Below are 24153 nucleotides of genomic sequence, written 5' to 3'. Positions count from 1 at the left end.
TAGACATGTAGGGGTAGCTTGCCGTGGTTTTAAATTCCACTTCCCTAATGTCTAATGAGGTCTGGCATCCTTTCTAGTGCTTATTTGCCATCTCTTCTTTGGTGAACTATCTGCTCAACTATTTTGCCTATTTTTCAATTGGGATGTTTGTTTTCTTACTGACTTGTAGGAATTCTTTTCATATTCCAGATGCAAGTTCTTTATCCAATACATGTTGTGCAAATACATAGTTCCTCTCTGAATATAACTTGTCTTTTCATGTTCTTAAAGAATGTTTTTTGAGGAGGTGAAGTTTTACATTTTTTTAAAGCCCAATTTATCCCTTTTTTCTTTTATGGTTCATGTACTCTCTAAGAAAAGTTTTGCCTAGCTCAGTGTTATAGAGATTTTATCCTACTTTTATTTTCTTGTAAAAGTTTTATAGTTTTAAGTTTTATATTCCGGTCAATGATCCATCTTGAGATTGGGCGAACTTTCATACATGATGTGAACTAAAGGTTAAGGCTTTTTTTTTTTTTTTAATTTTGATCAGCCAATTTTTCCAGCACCATTGATTGAAAGATCTGCTTTACTGAATGATGTAAAACTTTGCCCACCCTTCCATGTAGCATACTTTTTAGTCCAGTGTGAGTGATGACTGAGAAGGGCTGAAGGTACAGATTGGGGTAGCCTCGTGTAAGAAGTGGGGCTCCAAGTCACGTACCAAGTAGCCCACGTGGTAACGAGCAGCAAGTACCTTCAAGATGAAATTGCCAGCTCCAAAGCAGGGCGCAGGCCAGCCAGGGAGGTGCCTGGTCCGTGTTTCTCTTGGTGTTTCTCAGAGATTTGTACTCGTCTTGCGTAAACTGCAGATTAGGAAAGCGTTAGGTAACAAGAGGGTGACTGGAGAGTATTACACAGCAGCCTGGCATGGGGCCACGGAATGCAGCCTGCAGGGACGGCCATGCCCAGCAAGTCAGATAGAGCTGCAACCGAGATGGGATGGCTTCTCCTTTTTTTCCTGCAGCCGCAAGGCAGCCTCTGCTGGGTCTGGCTGTTCTCTGGAGCTTCAATATCTCACAGCTTCTGGAGGTGACAGTGGGACAGGAAGGCCTTGGGAGCTGTGAAGTTCATTCCACTTTAAGGAGGTGAGGAAAACATTTAGAAATGTAAGAGAAATTGACAAATTGACCAATATAGTTGGAGTCATTAGCATCCCTCTCTGATCGATAGATCAAGCAGGCAGAAAAATCATTAGGACAGAGGTGATCTAAACAGAACGGCCCATCAACCTGTTGTGATTATTAATGCAGTAATACTACCCTCATATAATGAATTCAGAAGTGCTCCTCTGCTTTTATTTTTTGGAAAAAATTGTGGAGAATCTGTATCCTTTCTTCCTTTAATGTTTGGTGTAATTTACTAGTGAAAGCATCTAGTGACCCTGGTGATGTCTTTTTTGGAAGATTTTTGACTATTGACTCAATTTTCAAAATGAATATAGACTTATTAAAATTATCTATTAAAAATAAAAGAAGGAGGTATGGTGCAGAGGCTTTGCCCAGAGGAAAGTTAGCAACAAATAAAAATTTATTCCAGTCCTCCTGCTTGCATCCTGCCCCTCACTCCCAGTCCCCACAATGCTGCCCTTCCTCAGACTACTCAGATATCTGGTGCTCAAATATTTGGGAAGCATCTGCTTCGAGCTCCCAAAGTCTCCAGGGCCTACATATGATCCCTGCCCTCTAGGTTTTTACACTCAAACCATGGAGGATGTGAATTCACCTGGTTAAAGGTGAAAAGGAGACTGACCTTCATTGAGGGGCTCCTCTGTACCAGACACTGTGTCAGGGGGTCCAAAGGTTATTGGGTTTGTTCCTGCAGCAACTCTGTGAGGCTGAGATGGTCATCCTCATTTTCTGTTGTGACAACTGGGGCTCAGAGAAGTTAAGTCATTTACCCAGGATTGCACAGCTAGTCGTGTCAGAGCCAGGGTGTGAATCCAAGACAGTCAGACCCCAGAGCCTGTGGACTTTCACTAATCATGTTGCCACACTATGTGCCAAGAACTCAGCCGGGGCCTGTGGGGGTCACAGAGCGGAACGAGCCTTGGGCTCACCTACAAGCCCTTGGTATCTGGTGAAGGGAGGACAGATTTAACTATGATGTTGAGATAAAGTAGACAGCACCATGGGGCTCTGGGGGGCTCTGGGTAGCATTTGTGGTGGAGGTGGCATGTCAGAGGGGTCCTGAAGCACAGAAGCCTGTGCTCTGCAGATACAGGGCTGGGGAAGCAGATACTGGAGGGAGAGAACACGGAGGGAATCATAACGGCACATCATTCTATGGCAAGACCCGTCATGCTTTGCGAATTTGAACTCATTAAATCCTTACAGCAGTCCTAGGAGGCAGTACTTTTATTATCTTTGTTTCACGGAAGGCCAAAAAGGTGACATAGCTTGCCTGTGGTCACACAACTGGCAGATGAAAGAACAGGTAGAAACCCAGGCTCTGGAGGGGGAAGCGAAGTCAGCCAGGAGTGTCATATTTGTGGGAGCAGCAAGGCAGAGGGTCAGATTGAAAAGGGAGGCTGGGGCTGACTCCCAGAGTTCACATGCCAGGCCGGGGAATCTGGCCTTTGTCCTGCTGCCTTGGTGAGCTCAGGGAGGCTTTGAGGTAGGGGAGTGAAGTCAGCAAGCTGTGTTTAGGCAGATGACTCTGGTGGAAGGCTGTGGAAGGCGTGAGAGGAGGAAAGGCTGTAGGTGGGTGGTGGCTTGGGAGGCTGCCATCCTTACTCCGGAGGGCACCGAGCCTGCATCAGGGCTAGCCGGGGCAGAGGGGACTTGCCCAGCTGCAGGCTGTCCTCGGAGACGGGTGAGCTGTGACGTGTGCTCAGACCATGAAGAGCAACAGTGTGGCACTAAAGGTGGTGCTGCGTGTGTGTACCAAATCACTTCAACTGCGACCCTATGGACGGTAGCCCACCAGACTCCTCTGTCCATGGGATTTTCCAGACAAGAATACTGGAGTGGGTTGCTGTTTCCTTCTCCAGGGGATCTTACTGACCCAGGGATCGAAACTGCGTCTCTAACTTCTCCTGCATTGGCAGGCAGATGCTTTACCACTAGTGCCACCTGGGAAGCCATGCTGTGTGGTGTCCGTGCAAATGCCATCCCTGGCCTGGAGATCAGACCCCTGTGGGCCAGACTGGCTGAAGACAGCTTCAAGGCAGAGGACAATCTCCTCGGAGGATGGACAGATGGAAGGAGGAAGCTGTGTATAAGGGTTTCCACTGTCTTTTTTTGTTGTTGTTGTCTTTTTTTTTTTTTTCTGGCCCCAAAGCCCTCCTGGTGCGTGGGATCTTGGTCCCCCAACCAGGGGTCCGAACCTGTACCCCCTGCAGTAAAGTGTGAAGTCTTAACCACTGGACCGCCAGAGAAGTCCTGGTTTCCACTGTCTTGCTGGCCTCATCCGCCCACTGGGGATGCTGCCATCTGCCTGCCTCAGAGGGTTCACAAGCATGCTTGGAAGGCCAAATGAAACAATGCTTGTAAAGTGCTTGAGGAGTTATTGTCTTGTGCCCACATACTGAAGGGGCTTGGTACAGCTCCCCTGGGGAGCTGGGGAGCATCTGGCAGCTGAGGGAGGTTCCTCACTAGCAGACACACTGCCTTCTGGTGACCTGGAAGGGTGACTGCTTTGCCCTCTACTGACGGCAGGCTCACTTCCTTTCTACAGGAGCTTTCTACAGGTCTGGAGAAGGGCTTTCCACTTGGAGGAGGGGAAACCTAGATGCTCCAGGCCAGACAAAAGAACTCTCAGTCTTACTTAATTCACCAAACCTTGAGAGCAGGATGCCAGGTTGGGGGGTGTGGCTTTGACTCTTGCCAGGTCTTTGCCTTCCAGAGGCTCTTGGTTTATCAGCAGATACAACCCAGCTGGGATAGAGTGCTCCTGTCCTCTTTTAGGAAAATTGCACATCATTGCCCACGTTTAACACCCATGGGACAGTTTCACTGTTTTTGAACAATTATCATTGAAAAGGATGAATGTGTATTACTTCTTGGTGGAAGTAAAATACCTTATTAAAAGTCAATACCTTATTGAACATGATTTTCTTTTCTCTTTCTCATGACGACCAGCAATGTTCCCAAAATGGGATGCACTGTCCAGTTGGGTTCCAGAGTGAAGCTGACCAGAGGAGCAAGCAATCCTTGCTGGACACGTAGGGTGAGTAGAAAGTAAGTCTGGGTTCTTGTAAGGCACTGAGAATCAGGGGACGCTTGTTGAAGCAGCATAACCTAGCTCAAGCTGACTAATACATCAGGAAACAGTCTACCACAGTAGAGCAGGAAGTTCTGGAAATTATTGTGTTCCATGGGAACACAGAGGAGGCAAGGAGGGAACAAAGATTAACCCTGTAGAGAGAAGTCTCTGATGGTTTCTACTTTTGACTTGGTACTTATTTATGCCTTCTAATACATTTGCAAGGTAGGAAGAGTTATCCTCGTTTTTCAGGTATGGGACTTTCAGCTCAGAGATGTTAAATTTCTCAGTGTCATTCAGCTTGCCATGCATGGAGATGTCATTAAATTTAGTTCTCCCTGCTACCTACACCCTATCTTTTTCTTTTCCTTTTTACGGTAACCCACTCCAGTATTCTTGCCTGGAGAATCCCATGGACGGAGAAGCCTGGTAGGCTACAGTCCACGGGGTCGCAAAGAGTCGGACACGACTGAGCAACGGAATGGAACGGAACGGAACATATAGTTCCTCTCATGGGCAAGTGTCTAATGGTGTCATAAGAATTATGCTTGAATGAATATCAGTTAATCTTTATATCAAGCCTATGAGTAGGTATATTATAAACCGTTTTATAGAAAAGGAAATGAAAATCAAGTGACTTGCCTCATGTCACACAGCTGACATTTGAAGCCCAGAAGTCTGGGCCCTGAATCCAGGTTCTTAACCACTGGACTGTGCTCAGCCTGGCTCTTCTATGCCCAAGGGTTAGATGGATGAGCCCTCAAACAACTCCTTACTCTATGTTCCTTGCTTAGGTGATCTCACCAACACCCGTAGCTTCAACCGTTGTATGCCAACCGTGGACTCAACAGTTCTCCTTAAGCCTCCTTTCTCATTAAACCTCCCTTCCTGGATGTCTGGCAAGTATCACAAACAACTAGTTGCAGTCCTCACAGGTCATCTTCAGACTCCAATCTGCAAACTCCAAACTGCAAACCTCCTGCTGAAAATCCCCGTGTCTTCTCAATGTCTCCCCGTAGCATCGGTGCCATGGCCATTCCTCTCTCTTCCATCCAGTCTTTCTTCATCTTCTTCCCTTTGCTGATCTCCGTTTCTAGAATATTCTTTTCTGACTGACTAACCCTGCTGCTGCTAAGTCACTTCAGTCGTGTCCAACTCTGTGTGACCCCATAGACGGAAGCCCACCAGGCTCCCCAGTCCCTGGGATTCTGTCCTTTAAGACTGAGGTCAGTATTATCTTTACTCTCGACAGCCCCAATCTGGAAGCAACTCAAGTGTCCATCAGCTAGTGAATGGGTAAAATGCTTGCGGTCCATCCCTAAGGAAGAACACTGCTTAGCAACAAAAAGGACTGTACTGATACCCAGAATGTGGATGATTCTCAGAGGCAGGAGGCTAAATGAAAAGGGCCAGAAACAAAAGACTGTGTGATTCCAGGGAGTTCTAGGAAAGGGAAAACTATAATACTAAAACTGATCAGTGGTTTCCAGGGATTGGGGGTGGGGGAGACAGGGAATGAGTACAAAGATACTAAAGGAAAATTTTTTTTTTAAAAAAAGAAGGAAGTAAAACTCTCTTTATTCACAGGTAGTGAAAGTGAAAGTCAATCAGTTGTGTCTGACTCTTTGGGTCCCCATGGACTATACAGTCCATGGAAGTCTTCAGGACAAAGTACTGGAGTGGGTAGCCTTTCCCTTCTCCAGGGGATCCTCCCAACCCAGGGATTGAACCCAGGTCTCCCACATTGCAGGCAGATCCCTTTACCACTTGGGCCACAGGGGAAGCCCTATTCACAGGTAATGACTATACAATCTGCAAAAGGGCTTCTAGAACTAACAAAGGCAATTTTTAAGGTGATAAAATGGCTCTAGATGATACTTGTGATGGTGGTTCCACAGGCATGTACATACGCCAGCCTCATTGACTCACTCATGTGTTTAGGAACACTTAAAACAGATGCATTTTACTTTTGTCAATGACACCTGTTGATTTATTTTGCCACACCCCACAGCGCGTGGAATCCCTGACTTGGGGTGCCCCCTGAATTGGCAGGATGGAGTCTTAAACTCTGGACCACCAAGGAAGTACCTAAAGTTGATATTTAAAGAGCATCATTCCTGGCTTCTGGCCTGGGGAAGGCTTGCAGGTATCTGTTGCTATACTGCAGCACTCCTCAGGCTGTATTTTCTCAGCCTGTTTTCCGGTTTGTGTCTCACGCTAAGACTTGGGTCTCCGTGAGACCTATCTTGCAGGATCACCCTCACTCAGCACAGTGGCTGTTACTCAGTGGACACTCAAGGAGTGTTTGTCTAATGAAAAGTTGCTAATGACTTGCTGAAGTAATGGGGGTGCCTGAAGACATTTTTCCTTGCCTTCGGGGCCAAATTCGAGCCCCCAATCAGTTGGGCTGATAAAATCTGTAATCTGTATGCTGCAGGCTGTATCAAACCTCAGTCAACCATCTCTCTGGTCCAAAGAGAGGTCAGGGCAGCGGGTGCCGATGGTACCTGACCACCTATCACTGCACCTGGAGCAAACCCTGAACAGAAGGTCTCTTGGTCCCTACCATACCCTCATCCCCTCCCTGGCCCAAATGTCTATCATGCATCCTAAAATGTAACCTGCAGTCCCAGGAGAGAAGAATCTGCTTCTCTCTTTCTCATGGATATTTCTTGGTGCTTGGCATGCAATAAAATCACAATAGTTTTTATACATGATAAAATTGTCAAGTTTGGACACCTGGAATAAGTAAATTGTTAGTTTGCAGGTAAGCATATTAAAATCATTTTCATTTTTGAAGTGAAGGAATGAAGGCAGTGGTTGTTTTCCCATCCTACACCGACCCCCAGTTGTCTTTGACCTTACATGAGTGGTGGTCTGGCACTTTGGGGTTAGAAATACAAGAGAGGTGGCATCTCTGAGGTGTTAAAGTCTTGATGAACAGGCACATTTTGGAAGGGAGTGGAGAGTAGGACTGGGTTACTGACATTTTGGACAATGTTCTGCAGAGAAAAAATTTTTAATAAGCTTCAGTTTTTATAGGATAGTTTTAGAGTTACAGATCAATTGCAAGGATAGTTCAGAGAGTTCTCATGTACTCTACACCCAGTCTTCTCTATTATTAATATCTTATATTAGAATGGGCAAAATGACAGGATACTGAATGAGGAATTCCCCAGGTCGGTAGGTGCCCAGTATGCTACTGGAGATCAATGGAGAAGTAACTCTAGAATGAATAAAGGGATGGAGCAAAAGGAAAACCAATACCCAGTTGTGGATGTGACCGATGACAGAAGCAAGGTCCGGTGCTGTAAAGAGCAGTATTGCATAGGAACCTGGAATGTTAGGTCCATGAATCAAGGCAAATTGGAAGTGGTCAAACAGGAGATGGCAAGAGTGAACGTAGACATTCTAGGAATCAGTGAATTTAACTCAGATGACCATTATATCTACTACTGTGAGCAGGAATCCCTTAGAAGAAATGGAGTAGCCATCATGGTCAACAAAAGAGTCCGAAATGCAGTACTTGGATGCAATCTTAAAAACGACAGAATGATTTCTGTTCGTTTCCAAGGCAAACCATTCAATATTACAGTAATCCAGGCCTATGCCCCAACCAGTAACGCTGAAGAAGCCAAAGTTGAACGGTTCTATGAAGACCTACAAGACCTTTTAGAACTAACACCCAGAAAAGATGTCCTTTTCATTATAGGGGACTGGAATGCAAAAGTAGGAAGTCAAGAAACACCTGGAGTAACAGCAAATTTGGCCTTGGAGCACGGAATGAAGCAGGGCAAAGGCTAATAGAGTTTTGCCAAGAGAACGCACTGGTCATAGCAAACACCCTCTTCCAACAACACAAGAGAAGACTCTACACATGGACATCACCAGATGGTCAACACCGAAATCAGATTGATTATATTCTTTGCAGCCAAAGATGGAGAAGCTGTATACAGTTAGCAAAAACAAGACCAGGAGCTGACTGTGGCTCAGATCATGAACCCCTTATTGCCAAATTCAGACTTAAATTGAAGAAAGTAGGGAAAACCACTAGACCATTCAGGTATGACCTAAATCAAATCCCTTATGATTATACAGTGGAAGTGAGGAATAGATTTAAGGGACTAGATCTGATAGACAGCGTGCCTGATGAACTCTGGACAGAGGTTTGTGACATTGTACAGGAGACAGGGACCAAGACCATCCCCATGGAAAAGAAATGCAAAAAAGCAAAATGGCTGTCTGAGGAGGCCTTACAAATAGCTGTGAAAAGAAGAGAAGCGAAAACCAAAGGAGAAAAGGAAAGATATAAGCATCTGAATGCAGAGTTCCAAAGAATAGCAAGGAGAGATAAGAAAGCCTTCCTCAGTGATCAATGCAAAGAAATAGAGGAAAACAACAGAATAGGAAAAACAAGAGATCTCTTCAAGAAAATAGAGATTCCAAGGGAACATTTCATGCAAAGATGGGCTCGATAAAGGACAGAGATGGTAGGGACCTAACAGAAGCAGAAGATATTAAGAAGAGGTGGCAAGAATACACAGAAGAACTGTACAAAAAAGATATTCACGAGCAAGATAGTCACGATAACGTGATCACTGACCTAGAGCCAGACATCTTGAAATGTGAAGTCAAGTGGGCCTTAGAAAGCATCACTACGAACAAAGCTAGTGGTGGTGATGGAATTCCAGTTGAGCTATTTCAAATCTTGAAAGATGATGCTGTGAAAGTGCTGCACTCAATATGCCAGCAAATTTGGAAAACTCAGCAGTGGCCACAGGACTGGAAAAGGTCAGTCTTCATTCCAATCCCAAAGAAAGGCAATGCCAAAGAATGCTCAAACTACCACACAGTTGCACTCATCTCACACGCTAGTAAAGTCATGCTCAAAATTCTTCAAGCCAGGCTTCAGCAATATGTGAATCGTGAACTGCCAGATGTTCAAGCAGGTTTTAGAAAAGGCAGAGGCACCAGAGATCAAATTGCCAACATCCGCTGGATCATGGAGAAAGCAAGAGAGTTCCAGAAAAACATCTATTTCTGCTTCATTGACTATGCCAAAGCCTTTGACTGTGTGGATCACAATAAACTGTGGAACATTCTGCAAGAGATGGGCATACCAGACCACCTGACCTGCCTCTTGAGAAACCTGTATGCAGGTCAGGAAGCAACAGTCAGAACTGTACATGGGACAACCGACTGGTTCCAAATAAGAAAAGGAGTACGTCAAGGCTGTATATTGTCACCTTGCTTATTCAGCTTATATGCAGAGTACATCATGAGGAACACTGGGCTGGAAGAAGCACAAGCTGGAATCAAGATTGCTGGGAGAAATATCAATAACCTCAGATATGCAGATGACACTACCCTTATGGCAGAAAGTGAAGAGGAACTCAAAAGCCTCTTGATGAAAGTGAAAGAGGAGAGTGAAAAGGTTGGCTTGAAGCTCAACATTCAGAAAACAAAGATCATGGCATCTGGTCCCATCACTTCATGGGAAATAGATGGAAAAACAGTGGAAACAGTGTCAGACTTTACTTTTTTGGGCTCCAAAATCACTGCAGATGCTGATTGCAGCCATGAAATTAAAAGACGCTTACTCCTTGGAAGGAAAGTTATGACCAGCCTAGATAGTATATTAAAAAGCAGAGACATTACTTTGCCAACCAAGGTCCGTCTAGTCAAGGCTATGGTTTTTCCCGTGGTCATGTATGGATGTGAGAGTTGGACTGTGAAGAAAGCTGATCGCCGAAGAATGGATGCTTTTGAACTGTGGTGTTGGAGAAGACTCTTGAGAGTCCCTTGGACTGCAAGGAGATCCAACCAGTCCATTCTAAGGGAGATCGATCCTGGGTGTTCATTGGAAGGACTGATGCTAAAGCTGAAACTGCAATACTTTGGCCATCTCATGCGACGAGTTGACTCACTGGAAAAGACTCTGATGCTGGGAAAGGTTGGGGGCGGGAGGAGAAGGGGACGACCGAGAATGAGACGGCTGGATGGCATCACCGACTCTGTGGACATGAGTTTGAGTGAACTCCGGGAGTTGGTGATGGATAGGGAGGCCTGGCGTGCTGTGATTCATGGGGTCGCGGAGAGTCGGACACGACTGAGCGACTGAACTGACTAACTGACTGACTGATTAGAATGGGACTTTTTTTTTTTTTTGTACAATTAGTGAACCAATATTAATAATTAAATATCCAGTTTATTTCACTTTCTTTAGTTTTATTGAATGTCCTTTTCCTGTTCCAGGATCCCATGTATGATAGCATGTTACACTTAGTTTTGTGTCTCCTAAGGCTCCTCTTGACTATGAAAGTTTCTAGAATTTTCTTTGCTTTTGATGACCTTTTGAGTTTGACCTTTTAATGAGGTTTGAGGAGTAACAGTCTGGTATTTTCTAGACTGTTCCTCAATTGGGATTTGCCTGATGCTTTTCTCATGCTCAGTTCTGGAGTTATGGGTTTTGGGGAGGAAGACCATGGAGGTAAGAGGTTGTACTTACTTTTAAGATCTAAATTCAGTTAGTTTAGATGAAAATGTGTTGTGGTTGACACTCTATGCTTGTGAAATTACCATGCTGATAAGAGATAAGGGTGAAAACAAAACAAAAACATTACACAAACAAAAAAATTACACAAACTTTTTTTGTACCTAAGTTCACCCTCCCCTCCACTTCCTGCCCACCCAAAGCAAAAATTACTGCAGTTTCTGAATCTTGATAACTTTTTCTAAATGGGCTCATAATGAACCAGGAAGCCATTGCCTTTCACACTCGAGATCAGCCTCTTTCTGCTTCAGGGTTTTCTTCCTGAACAAATCTTCTTTGGATCAGAAGGCGGGGAAATGACTCTGTTCTGAAAGGTCTGCCTGACCAGGGAGGCCCTGACTCTCTCCGTTCCTTCCTCAGGCATTTTTCAGTCCCTATTATTAAGTTCCAGGAGCTCTTCTTGGGCTGAAAAGACAACCAAGCCCTAAAGCAGGACTGATGCCTGCAGAGAGCTGAATTTGGAAGGACAGACACACAATGAATGAAGGCTGTCAAACCACTCATGTCCTGAGAGGTGAGGATGTCCTGATACCTGAGACTGAGTGGCCCAACGGAGGGAGGGTGTCAGTCTTTCAGGTTTGTATGAAGCTTGCCAATCAAACGTAACCCAGCAGCATAGGAGGCAAATAAAATGAGCATGTTAATAAGCTGGATAGGCTCTGCTTGTCAGGGCCCAATGAAAGCCAGGATTTAGCAAGGATAGTCTCTCCCCATACACCATCAACCTTCAGGTGAATGAGAGATGCCTTTCCTTTCCATGTTCTGCCTGCGTGATGGCAAATGGTTTGCTTTCTACCTGGCCCGGGGGGAAGTAACCTAGTTTGTCTAGAGGCAGTGCTATGTTGTACCAACCCCTAATCCTTAAGTCTTGGGCTTTTTTCCCCCACAAAACTAATGTCAAACTGACCCCCAGGAGTGAGCAGCATGGTGCTTTGCAGAACACTCTGAATCTTAAGCCAGAAAGTTTGGGTTCAGTTTTAAATGGATGAAAATTGCCTCTATTGGAGGGCTGTATGAAAAGCCAGCTCCGATACTAAATGCCCTGTGTATATTGCATCATCCGATCCTTCTAACAGTAAGAGATAATGCTACGAATGGGAGTTACAAATTATCGAGCATTTATTATGTGCCAGAGCTGTTGAAAGAGCTTGCTGAGGGTGCCCTCATTTAGTTTTCATAACAGCCCTCTAAGTGCATGCATCTCAAGCGTGGAGCTTGATCGGTTTTTACCTCTGCGATCACCCAGCACCCACATTGAGATAGATACAGGCCATTTCCCAGCAGGCTCCCTCGTGTTTTCTCCCAGTTTTTACCATCTCCCCACACCCAAGTGATCTCTCTTTTGACATGCATCCCTGAAGATGAGTTTGGTCCATTAAAAAATTGTATTTAATTAAGGTGAAATTCACATAACAGAAATCACCACTTAAAATGCGCAATCCAGTGATGTTTAGTTCATTCACAGGGTTGTGAAACCACCAGCTCTATTTAGTTCCAAAACATTTTCAGCACTCTGCAAGGAAATCCTATGCTCATTAAGCAGTTGGCTTGTTTTTGATCATCAAATATAATGAATCACGCAGCGTGGCCCTTTGGGTTTGGCTTCTTTCTCCCCACATATGCTTGTGAGTGTTACTGTGTTATGTGTGCCCTGGGTACCAATATCATCCCCTCTTTATAGAGGAGACTCAGGCACAGAGAGGTTAAGTAATCTGCCTACAATCACACAGCTGGTACATGATGGAGCTGAGCCCCCTGGCAGGGTGGCCCCCAAACTCTGTTCCTGGAGCCTGCGCCCTCTTGCAGGGGAGGAGACGAGCTCCAGGGAGTGAGGTAATAAGCTGAGCGCAGCCAGCCAGGGTTTCAGCGAGATTCCTCTGACTGCAGAGACCCAAGTGTTGATAACTAGGCGATGTCCCCCTCAACTAGCTATGTGACGTGGGGCACTTCTCTGGGCCCCCGTTTCCTAGTCTTGGTAAAGCCTTCTGAACCTTCCTTGTTGGGCTGTGGGGGGCTTGATTGAGAGCCCTTGTCAACCTCGGGGTGCCATACAAACCCAGTCATTAGGATTTAGTTGATTCTGTGCTGTCGTGGTTCTTTGGAACTTGGCAGGGGCTGGTGGGCCCTTGAGGAGAGCCAGTGCTGCTTGATGGGGAAGGGTGTGGGCGACGGGGCAGGGGCCAGTGGGAGCCCAGCCTTCCTTCTCTCTGAGAGATCTTGTAGAGTTTTAGTATTTCCTGTGCGTGGCTCCATCCAGAATTATTTTGCCAAACCCCGAAAATCCAGGGTCTCCTCACAAAAGAAAGTTCATTTTCAGAAATATCCTGACAGGCCCTGCTGGAACTCCATAGGATGGCACTGTTATCTTTATGAAGGTAATCGTCTGTTGGTCCAGAAGTCAGTTTAGGAGCAAAAAAGTTAAGTCAAGTGACCAGGTGTAGGGCAGTGCTCTCCAAGGGGTGGGTGCTTTGTTGAAATGAGTCCCACCACTTACTCAGGGCCAGAAAGTGCGCTTGTGGTACAAAGTGGACTTTTTTATTTTTAATTTTATTTTTTAACACCAAAACCATCTTGTATTAGGGTGTAGCTGATTAACAATGTTGTGATAGTTCCAGATGAACAGTGAAGGGACTCAGTCAAACATATACATGTATCCATTCTCTCCCAAACCCAGCTCCCATCCAGGTTGGCACATAACATTGAGCAGAGTTCCCTGTGTTATACAATAGGTTTTTGTTGGTTATCCATTTTAAATATAGCAGTGTGTACATGACTTTCCCAAAGTCCTTAACTGTCCCTTCCCCCTGGCAACCGTGAGTCAGTTTTCTAAGTCTGTGAGTCTCTTTCTGTCTTATAAGCTCATTTATATTATTTTATTTTAAATTACACATACAAGCAATGCCATATATTTCTCCTCTGTCTGACTTATGCAAAGGGGACTTAATACTTTCAGTCTTGTCAATGAATAAAGTGATGTCGTATCATGAAATGTCATACTCCTGAATAACAGTTCTCATGTCATCACCCTGCAGTTCCTGTGAAGTTTCCAGTATTCCTCTCAATCCAGCAGCCGTTCTGTGTGCACACTGGGAAAAATGAATTCAGGTTGTGGTGGCTTCCTCTGTCTGCTCTGTTATCCCTTTGGGCACCATGTCTTCCACTGGAGCCTTGTTTAAATCCCAACGCTTCCCTTTCCAAGTGGTTTCTAAGGGGAAACATAAAAAGAACGTTCCAGAAGGCTCTGCTGGCTCAGGGGTGATTTGCCAGAGCAGTTTCCTGGATTACGACCTCTTCCCCCATCAGCAGATCATGTGAAACAAACTCCCGTCAGCTGTAAACCCTGAATGTGGGAAAAAGAGCTGACCCACAGGGCGCATTTTCGTAAAGTTGACATTTCTCATGAATAGCAAATTCCTGAATGTGGGCTGTTGACCAAGCCCAGGAATTCTCATTAGCTGGTGATAATCAGGCATGACTCTGGCTGCGGAAGGGAGGAGAGGTCATCCGTGTGGGCAGGGAGCGCCTGCTAAAACATGAAAATGCTCTGTAGGGACTTCTGCTTGCTTTGACTCCCCCAAGACTCTGAGCCTCCCTGGGGACCCCCCACACCCCACCAGTCAGCAGCGAAAGGGTGAGTGCTGAGCCGACAAAGGCCTTCCAGCCCGGGACTGGCTGGGGTCTGTGCCTCGTTTGGATGGCTCTGTGGCCCACTCGTGGGTAAATAGAGTACATGCCCCTCCTGGCTGCGGGGATACTAGTTCCTTCCTCAGGCCCCAGCCTTCTTCCTGCTTCCTGAGAATGCGACCTTTGATACCAGCTCTTCAGAGTTGAAGGACATCTAGGAAATGAGTTAGGCTGGTTGTTTCCCATGCAGAAGTCCAATCCCACTTGTCTCACATCCATGCTCCCTGAATAGTCATCATTAGCTGTTTCTTTTTCGCCTACTCTCATCTCTGCAGCATTTCCTGGTTTTCCCAAACAGAGTTAGTCACTTCCTTCTCTGTGTTCCCGTCATACTCAGAAGCCACCATATCTCTATGGTCCAACTTTTGTAAAAAAATTTATTTACTTATTTGGCTGTGACGGGTCTCAGCTGTGGCAAGTGGGATCATCACTGCGGCATGCCAACTCTTAGCTGTGGCATGAGGGATCTAGTTCCCTGACCAGGGATCAAACCTGGGCCCTCTACATTGGAAGCTCCAAGTCTTAGCCACTGGACTGTCAGCGAAGTCCCCATCTGTGGTCCAGTTTTATTTTATGCACACTATGATTTTCTCTTATGGACTTATGAAAGCTTCTGAATATTTCTTTTTCTACTTTGGCTTCTGGGAAGCTCAAATCCCAATTTGTAGCTGCACCTGATTAAGTGATTGATATGTATATATTTTGTGAAATGATTTTCCCCCGGCTTTATCTGACATTAGGTGTTTCTTTCCTCCATTTCTTTACTTATATGTATTTGGATTATCTCCATCTGTGTGACCCAACACAAATTTAAAAAATGTTCTTTTTCACGATCAACTTTAATGAGGTATAATTGACATACATAAAGTACATCCATTTTAAGAAAAGTTTAGTGAGTTTGACAAGTGTATACACCCATGTAACCACCACTATAATAACGATAGGGAATATATTTCTATGATGCCAAAGTTACCTTGTACCTAATCCTGGCTACAACTGATCTGTTTATAACCACAATATATCAGAGTCACCTTTTCCTCGAATTTCATATAAATGAAGCCATATAGTATGCGGTCTTCTAGGTCTGGCTTTGTTTACTCGGCATAATGTTTTTGAGATGCTTCCAGGATTTTGCATGAACCAACAGTGGTTCCTTTTTATTGCTCAGTAGTATTCCATTGTATGGATACATCACAGTTTGTTTGTCCATTCTCCTGTTGATAGACACATGAACTATTTCCATTTCTGGGTTATTGTGAAAATAACTGTTCTGACTCTATATACAAGTGTGTGTAGGAAACAAAAAAGATAGCTGATGTATTATTCAAGGTCCTCCAGAGAAACAGAGCCAATAGGATTTATCTGTCTATCTACCTGTCTATTATTTATTTATTGAAATTGGCTCACATAATTATCTAGGCTCTCAAGTTCCTAGATCTGCAGGTGGCAAACTGGAGACCCAGGAGAACTGATGTTTCTGTTAGAGCCTGAAGGCAGTAAAAAAAAAAAGCAACCTCAATGCTCTTACTTGAAGAGAGTCAAGCAGGAGGAATTCCCTTTGTTGGGGGAATAGCCAAGATTTTGAGCTAGTCAGGCCTTCAGCTGATTGGATTAGGCACAGCAGCATTAGGCAGGGCAATCTGTTTTACTCAGTCTACCTATTTAAATGTTAATCCTATCCAAAAACATCTTCACAGAAACAACCAGAATGGTGTTTGACTAAGTATCTGTGATCCAGTCAAGGTAACACATACAATCGGCCATGGCACCTGGTATCAGTAAACACACAAATAAATAGAATAGAATAGAATCCACTTGGATTATTAGTTTTGGGGCGTGCCTCACTGAGTGGGCCTGTTTATCAATTATAATACATTCATCTGCGGGTAATAGGAAGTCTAGCACCAATGGCTAGAGTAAATAAAGGTTCTGTGGGGGATGCAGGTATTGGTTCAGCTGTTCAACAATGCTGCCAGAGGCATGAGTTCTCTTCATCTTCCACATCCTGGTGTTGCGGTCTCATGGTTGCAGGATGCAAGGTTGACATCCCGAGGCCTCATGTCAAGAGTGAGGCAGGAGAAAGGTGACTAGGGAAGCAGAAGGAAACGGGGGGACACAGCTGAGCCTGTCCTTTTTTCTCAAGAAAGTAGAGGGGAGCTCCCTGGCTGTCCAGCACTGACTCAGTGGTTTCACTGCTGTGTCCTGAGTTCAATCCCTAGTCAGAGAACTAAGATGGCCAAAAAAAAATTTTTAAAGTATAGTCTTCCCAGAAAGCCCACCTGGGGAATTTTTCCTTATACCTTGTTGGCCAGAAATAGGTCACTTTACACCTTTAAGCTGCAAGGAAACTGAGAAGCAGGATTGTCATGTGCTGTTTGGTCCAGTCAAATACGCATTGTTACCTCAAATTAAATCAGAGTTCAGTAGCAACAAAGAGTGTGGAGTAGGTGTTGGGCAAACAACTAACACGTCTGCCACTCATGAAATTCATTGTCAGTGCCTTCACGTGGTGCCTAGCACACAAGAGTACTTAAGAAATGCATGTTTGATTTCAGAAGCACCCTGGTAGGGGGAGAGTTGAACCGTGAATCACAGAAATAGAGGTCTCCATCCCAGCCCTTTCTTGGGCTCCACAATCACTGCAGCCCCACTGTGTGATCTTGAATAAGCCAACTGCTTCCCAGTTCTGTACAATGGAACTAATCCTTCCAAAACTAAAATAATACCCGTGAAAGTACTTTGCAAAGGACAAGGGAGACTTGAGTCCCAACCACTATTACCCAGATCCCCAGATGACGGCGCTTTCTCCCCAGATCTCACAAGTCTCTGCTCCTCCTCCTGTTCTGCTGTCCCTGATGGACCATGACCTTCACAGATTCCAGCGAGGAGTGGAGATCATGTCCACCCTTATGATCCAATTTAGGTCATAGAAAAAGCAAGAGAATTCCAGAAAGTCTTCTGCTTCACTGACTACACTAAAGCCTTTGTGTGGATCCCAACAAACTGTGGAAAACTCTTAAAGAGATGAGAGTATCAGACCACCTGACCTGCCTTCTGACAAATCTGCATGCAGGTCATGAAGCAACAGTTAGAACTGGACGTGGAACAGTGGACTGGTTCCAAACTGGAAAAGGAGTATGGCAAGACTGTTTATTGTCACCCTGCTTATTTAACTTATATGCAGAGTACATCAGGCAAAATGCTGGGCTGGATGAAGCACAAGCTGGAATCAAGATTGCTGGGAGAAATATCAATAACCTCAGATATGTAAAGGACACTACCCTTATGACAGAAAACAAAGAGCAACTAAAGAGGCTCTTGATGAAAATGAAAGAGGAGAGTGAAAAAGCTGGCTTAAAACTCAACATTCAAAAAGTGAAGGTTATAGCATCCGGTCCCATCACTTCATGGCAAATAGATGGGTAAACAATGAAAACAGTGAGAGACTTTATTTTCTTGGGCTCCACAATCACTGCAGCCATGAAATTAAAAGACACTTGTTCCTTGGAAGAAAAGCTATGACCAATCTAGACAGCATATTAAAAAGCAGAGACATTACTTTGCTGACAACAGTCTGTCTAGTCAAGGCTATGGTTTTTCCAGTAGTCATGTATGGTTGTGAGAGTTGGACTATAAAGAAAGCTGAGTGCCGAAGGAGTGTTGCTTTTGTACTGTGGTGTTGGAGAAGATTCCTGAGAGTCTCTTGGACTGCAAGGAGATCAAACCAGTCAATTGTAAAGGAAATCAGTCCTGAATATTCATTGATGCTAAAACTGAAGCTCCAATCCTTTGGCCACCTGATGCAAAGAACTCATTGGAAAAGACCCTGATGCTGGGAAAGATTGAAGGCGGGAGGAGAAGGGGACGACAGAGGATGAGATGGTTGAATGGCACCACCTACTCAATGGACATGAGTTTCAGCAAGCTCCAGGAGTTGGTGATGGAGAGGGAAGCCTGGTGTGCTGCAGTTCACGGGGTCATGAAGAGTCAGACACAACCGAGTGACTGAACTGACTGAACTGAACTCATAACTGGATCATCCTTCTGAGCAGTCCATAGACAAACACAGTGACTCTCCAACTTCCCCCTGCTCCTAGCACCTTCTGGAGATTCAGGTGGAATCCCAGGTACACACTCCATCCCTGGCCCAGTGCCATGTCACAGCGTCACCAGGGCTGTTTACCACCCTGACCTTGCTCTCTATCACTCAGGAATCAATGTTGTGCAAGTTCATCCAACAGCCCCCTGTGAAGGGTTTCACCAAACACTGCGGTGACCTGGACGTTGGCTTCCCACACTGACCCTGCAAAACTCCTGGCTCCTGATGTCTTTCTGTCCTTATCTTCTCCCTTTCCTTCCTGTGACATTTTGATGCACCAGATCTTCCTTGTCTTGACATTATGACTTAACCCTACCGACTTTAGTATTTTTCCCTCTTTTAAGAAGTCTTTAATGAATTGGTTACAGTATTGCTTCTGCTTTATGTTTTGTTTTTTTTGCCATGAGGCGTGAGATCTTAGGATCGAACTAGTATTGAAAGGTGAAGTCTTAACCACTGGGCCAGTCTAGCTTTATAATTGTAGTTCCTTTTTTCCCCCATCATTTTCAACTTAGACACAACTTGTACCTGACTACCTCATGGTTCCACCACCTTTACCTCCATCTCTTCCCTGAAATAAATGAGCTCCTGAGTGTCAAGTGCCCTGGGGATGTATGAGATCTTTTCTCCCTAGTGCTGTGTGGCTTCTGCATTTCACTGGGCACTTACTGGACCCATTCTTCTTGTTTCCTTCAACTTTCACCCTACCCTCCAGCTGACCCTTGAGGCCTCGTGTAATCCCTGTTCTGACTTCACTCTGCTTCTCTTCTTGGAACACACTTCACTTAAGCAGCTGCTTCTGCTTTCACTGTTGATGTTGCCCAGATCAATATTCCAGCCCAGGTTTCTCCCTTCAGAACACTCTTTAAAAATATGAAAGCTGGAACACATAGAGGTCATACAATACGTCCATGTTCACAAGTCTGGTTGATTTACAGTATTGTGTTAGTGCCAGGTACACAGCAAAATGATTCAGTTATTTACACATATATACATATTTTCAGATTATTTTATTACTTTTTTTCAGATTTATTTTATTACTATTATTGCAAGATATTGAATGTTTTCCCCTGGGTTATATAGTAAATTCATGTTGCTTATCTATATTTTAAATATAGTCGTTTGTATCAGTTAATTCCTAAACTCCTAATTTATCCCTCCCCTTCCTTTATAAATTTGCTTTCTATGTCTGTGAGTCTGTTTCTGTTTTGTAAACAAGTTCATTTTTTATCACTTTTTAAGATTCCACACACAATATTTATTTGCCTTTCTCTGTCTGACTTACTTTACTAAGTATGATAAGCTCTAGGTTCATCCATGTTGCTGCAAATGGCAATATTTTTTCTTTTTACAGCAGAGTAGTAGTCCAATGAGTATACACACCACATCTTAATTTGTCAGTTGATGGACATTTAAGTTGCTTCCATGGACAGAGGAGCCTGGTGGACTACAGTCCATGGGGTTGCCAAGAGTCGGACAGGACTGACCGACTTCACTTCGGTCATTTCACTCATTTCATACTTTATCACTGGAGAAGGAAATGGCAACCCACTCCAGTATTCTTGCCTGGAGAATCCCATGGACAGAGGAGCCTGGCGGGCCATGGTCCATGGGGTTGCAGAGAGTCCGACATGACTGAAGTGACTGAGCACACACGCATATCTTGGCTATTGTAAACAGTACTGCTATGAACACTGGGATGCATGTACTTTTTGGAATTAGAGTTTTTGTCTTTTTCAGATATATGCCCAGGAGTGGGATTGCTGGATCATATAGTAGCTCTATCTTTAGCTTTTAAAGGAATATCAATACTATTTTCCATAGTGGCTGCTCCAACTTGACGTTTGAGGGGGCTGAGTATTAACTCTAGCTGTTTATTTCACTGACTTGCTCTCCAACTATCTGTAGGGGAAAGAAGAGAGAGGGGCAGCGAGGGGACTCATATTTACTAAGAACTCTACTGTGGGCCAAGGGCTAACTGAGCTGGGCACTTTCGCATCATTACATGTACTCTTTGTGATTTCATCAATTCCTGTTTTATAGGTGAGGAGACTGAGGCTTCCCAGGTGATTAAAACAATCTGCCTGCAATGCAGGAGACGTGGATTTGACCCCTGGATCAGGAAGATACCCTGGAGAAGGAGAGGACAACCTACTCCAGTATTCTTGCTTGGGAAATCCCATGAACAAAGGAGTCTTGCAGGCTATAGCCATAGATTTTGCAAAGAGTTGGACACAACTTAATGACTAAACAACAAACTGAGGACCAGGGAGGTGGAATACACCTTGCTTTTGGTCACACAGCTAGTAAATCTGGCAAGTCTATCTCTAGCCTTCCAATATCAAAGTTCAGGGACTTTCTTTTTTATTACCCAGTGTGTCTCTTTCTTTAAAAATCCAGATTTAGACAGACAGCCTTTTACTTTCAATGAGTCCAGACCATGTGACCTTCTGTGCCATTTTTTTGGGACAAGCCCTGATGGGAATGGCTACGGAATGAATCTATAACACAGCAGCAGGCACGGATGCTGTCTCAAATTAGCCCGGGTCAGCAGTTGTAGGCTTGGCAGCCACATAATGTCAACCCCGAAATTCCTTGGGTTGGCTCCAATGGGCTCTGCAGCCAGTAGGACACTGCAAGAGCCATGGGAAATCTGTGATCTACTGTTGGCCCCTCCTGCTACACTGGGACTCAAATTGTTCCAGAATCATCTGACTGGTTGTAATAGCAGGGAAAATAGCGAGTTAATCCTCCTGCCTGGGCTGTTTGCAAGAAGTTGTGTGCTTTGCTTATTAAAGTCTGCCTAGCATGAAAGGGAATAAATGGCCCTTCCAGGAGGGAGCCTCGTTGAGCAGTAGAAATCATTTTCTTTTGGTCAAGTGCAGGTTGTGGGTTGGAGACCTGCCTGCAGGTTTCAGGTAGTTTGTGCCAGGCCCGTGAACCTTGTTTTTGTGTTCTGCTCATTTAGCAAGACTCCATCCTCTTTTACCTCCTTAATCAGGCTTCTGCTAAGAGAATCTAATGCTCACAAAACTTCTAACCTGCCTTTTCGAATTACCCTATTATTTTTTCTTTCTCATTTGGTGATTAATGTCATTAGCACAAATTTCAAAAAGTCACAACACACCATATGAAAAGTCAGTTACTCCCTCCCTACTCCCGCCCCCCAAATAAATCTGATGTGTAAATTTAGCCTTCTAAAATCATCCCATTTCATCTTGCAGAGAAAATTCTCTGGATGAGGCCTAAACACAATTTTAAATCTTATAAAAAAACTGACAGCACAGAAAATACAAACCATAAAAAAATGACAGCACAGAAAACAAAAACCATAATAGAAAAAAATGATAAATTCTACTTCATCAAAATGAAAACGTATGCCCTTTGAAAGACACTCTTAAGGAAATGAGATGATAAGCCACAATCTGGGAGAAAATATTTGTGATGAAAATAGTCTAATTAAGAAATGGACAAAAGATTATATTTTTATAAACACTTTACCAAAGAATATGTACAAATGGCTAGGAGGTCCATGAAAAGATGCTCTGCACTGTTAGCCATCAGGGAAATGTCAATTAAAGCCAAAGTGAAATATTAATATACAGACACTGGGATGACTAAAGTTCAAAAGACTGACAATGCCAACTGCTAGTAAAAATTGGAGCAACTGGAATTCTTACACATTGCGGTTGAGAATGCAAAATGGAGTAAGATAATTAAAAAAACATATTATATTTAGAATTAGCCAACCAAACTCAGGTTAGATGATCACAATTTCCCCCCCCCCCCACATCCAATGTACTATAGGCAGGGATTAAATGCACACTGCTTTCTCACTGTGAGAGCTGGTCAGAGGGTTGGCTGGTCAAGGCAGTAGAGCTTCTCCACAGTGTGTGTGACCTCACACTTATTGACCTTGATATCATCCTTGGTGAACACCAGTGTGACCTTGATCTCTATGGTCAACTTCATGGCCAGACCAACTTGACGGTCCAGGGGTCAAGCTTGTTTCTCCTGGGGATGCTTGTCCTCCATTAGTTGGGCTGCCTCTGGAACCACAGTGTTTTGGGCTCCTGGAAGGTAAGTGGCATGTGGCTCTTCATTGTGTTGATGTCTTTGGACACATTTCAGCACTGTCTCCCTGGTTATTAAAGCTTTTGCTTTGGGTTATGTTTTGGTTGAAACAAGGGCTTCATGTTTCACTTTTGGTGCCATGTTCGTAAAAATCTGGGAAATCACTTTGGAAAATGCTTTGGCAGTTTCTTATGAAGGTAAACATATACTTTCTTTCTGATCCATCAGTCCCCAGAGAAATGAAAATGTAAGTCCACCCATATACCTGTATGTGAATATTCATAGCAACTGTACTTGTAACAGCCCTGACTTGGAAAAAACCCAGATCTTCATCAGCTGGTAAACAAATAGTGGTACCTCCATGCATTAGAACACTTCTCAGAGAAGGAATAAGCTCCTGCTATATGAGACAATGTGGGCAAATCTGAAAATCATTAAGCTTAGTGAAAGAAGCCAGACTTGAAAGGCCACATAGTCTGTGATTCCAGAAGTACAGAGACAGAAATCAGGTGAATGGTTGCCAAAGGCAGGGAAAAGAGGGAATAAATAGAAGGAGGCTGACTGCCAAAAAGCACAGGAGACCTTTTGGGAATGACAGAAATGTTCTGTATCTTGATTGCGTTAATGGGTACATGACTGCATTTATCAAAAGTCATGAAACTGTCCTCTTAAGAAAGATCAGTTTTGTTGCATATAACTAATACCTCAATAAACCTGGCTAAAAGACACACAAGAGTTATCTGGAACACAGGTGGATCTGGGTTTGAACCCCTGCATTCCACATTATCTTTGTTACACTGAACAGATGTCTTGACCTTTCTGTGTGCCCATAGCCACACTTATAAAATAGAGTGTACTGCTTAGGATGGGCTAACTGTGGTAACAAATAGGCCCCAAACATATATGGTTTAAGAAAGGGTTTTTGGTTCATATTACAGGTTTCAAGTTGGCGCTAGCTGTTCTCCATCTAATCATCTGGGAAAACTGATGTAGCTCCTAAGGTCACCCTGGAGGTCATTCTAGCCATCCCTTTAACCAGAAGTTAGAGTACATGCAGGTCTTATGGGCCGGCCTGAGTAATGTCTCTATTCATGTTACACTGGAGAGGACTCAGTCCCATGGCCATACCTGGCTGCAGGGGAGGCTGGGAAATGTAGTCTAGCTGTGTGCCCAGGGTGAAGAGAAGAACACTGGTTTTGGTGAGCAGCAAGCTGACCGGGATGAAAGGATGTGGCACATAACACAGCCCTATGAGTGGCATGATGGGTGGTATGACTCTCTGTTGTAACATCTAGATAGTGGTACTCAGCCTCAATAATAAGTATTACAATTGATATTAAAGAACAGGGGCCCAGACTCAAATGCCTACAGGGGCCAAAAATATAAAATAATTGTGAATTTGGCCTGGGTTATAAAAACAAGGAATGGAAGGTCTGTAGCTGAGCTGGAGAGACAGTATCCTGTCTAATGGCTTATCAACTCCCGCAGATTGTAAACT

General features: G+C 44.2%; 1 long non-coding RNA gene across 1 annotated transcript; it reads left to right on the top strand.

The window, feature by feature from the left end:
* The first annotated feature begins 985 nt into the window (after positions 1-985).
* On the top strand, positions 986-21815 carry LOC148775262 (uncharacterized). Its single transcript, XR_016039314.1, has 3 exons — positions 986-1127; positions 4122-4209; positions 20625-21815. It is a non-coding gene; the product is annotated as an uncharacterized LOC148775262 (long non-coding RNA).
* The last annotated feature ends 2338 nt before the right edge of the window (positions 21816-24153 follow it).

The sequence above is a fragment of the Moschus berezovskii genome, chromosome 16 (assembly GCF_049115385.1).
Source record: "Moschus berezovskii isolate FMDL1 chromosome 16, NW_MosBer_1.0, whole genome shotgun sequence".
Taxonomy (NCBI): Eukaryota; Metazoa; Chordata; class Mammalia; order Artiodactyla; family Moschidae; genus Moschus; species Moschus berezovskii.
This window is presented reverse-complemented; position numbering and strand designations above follow the sequence as displayed.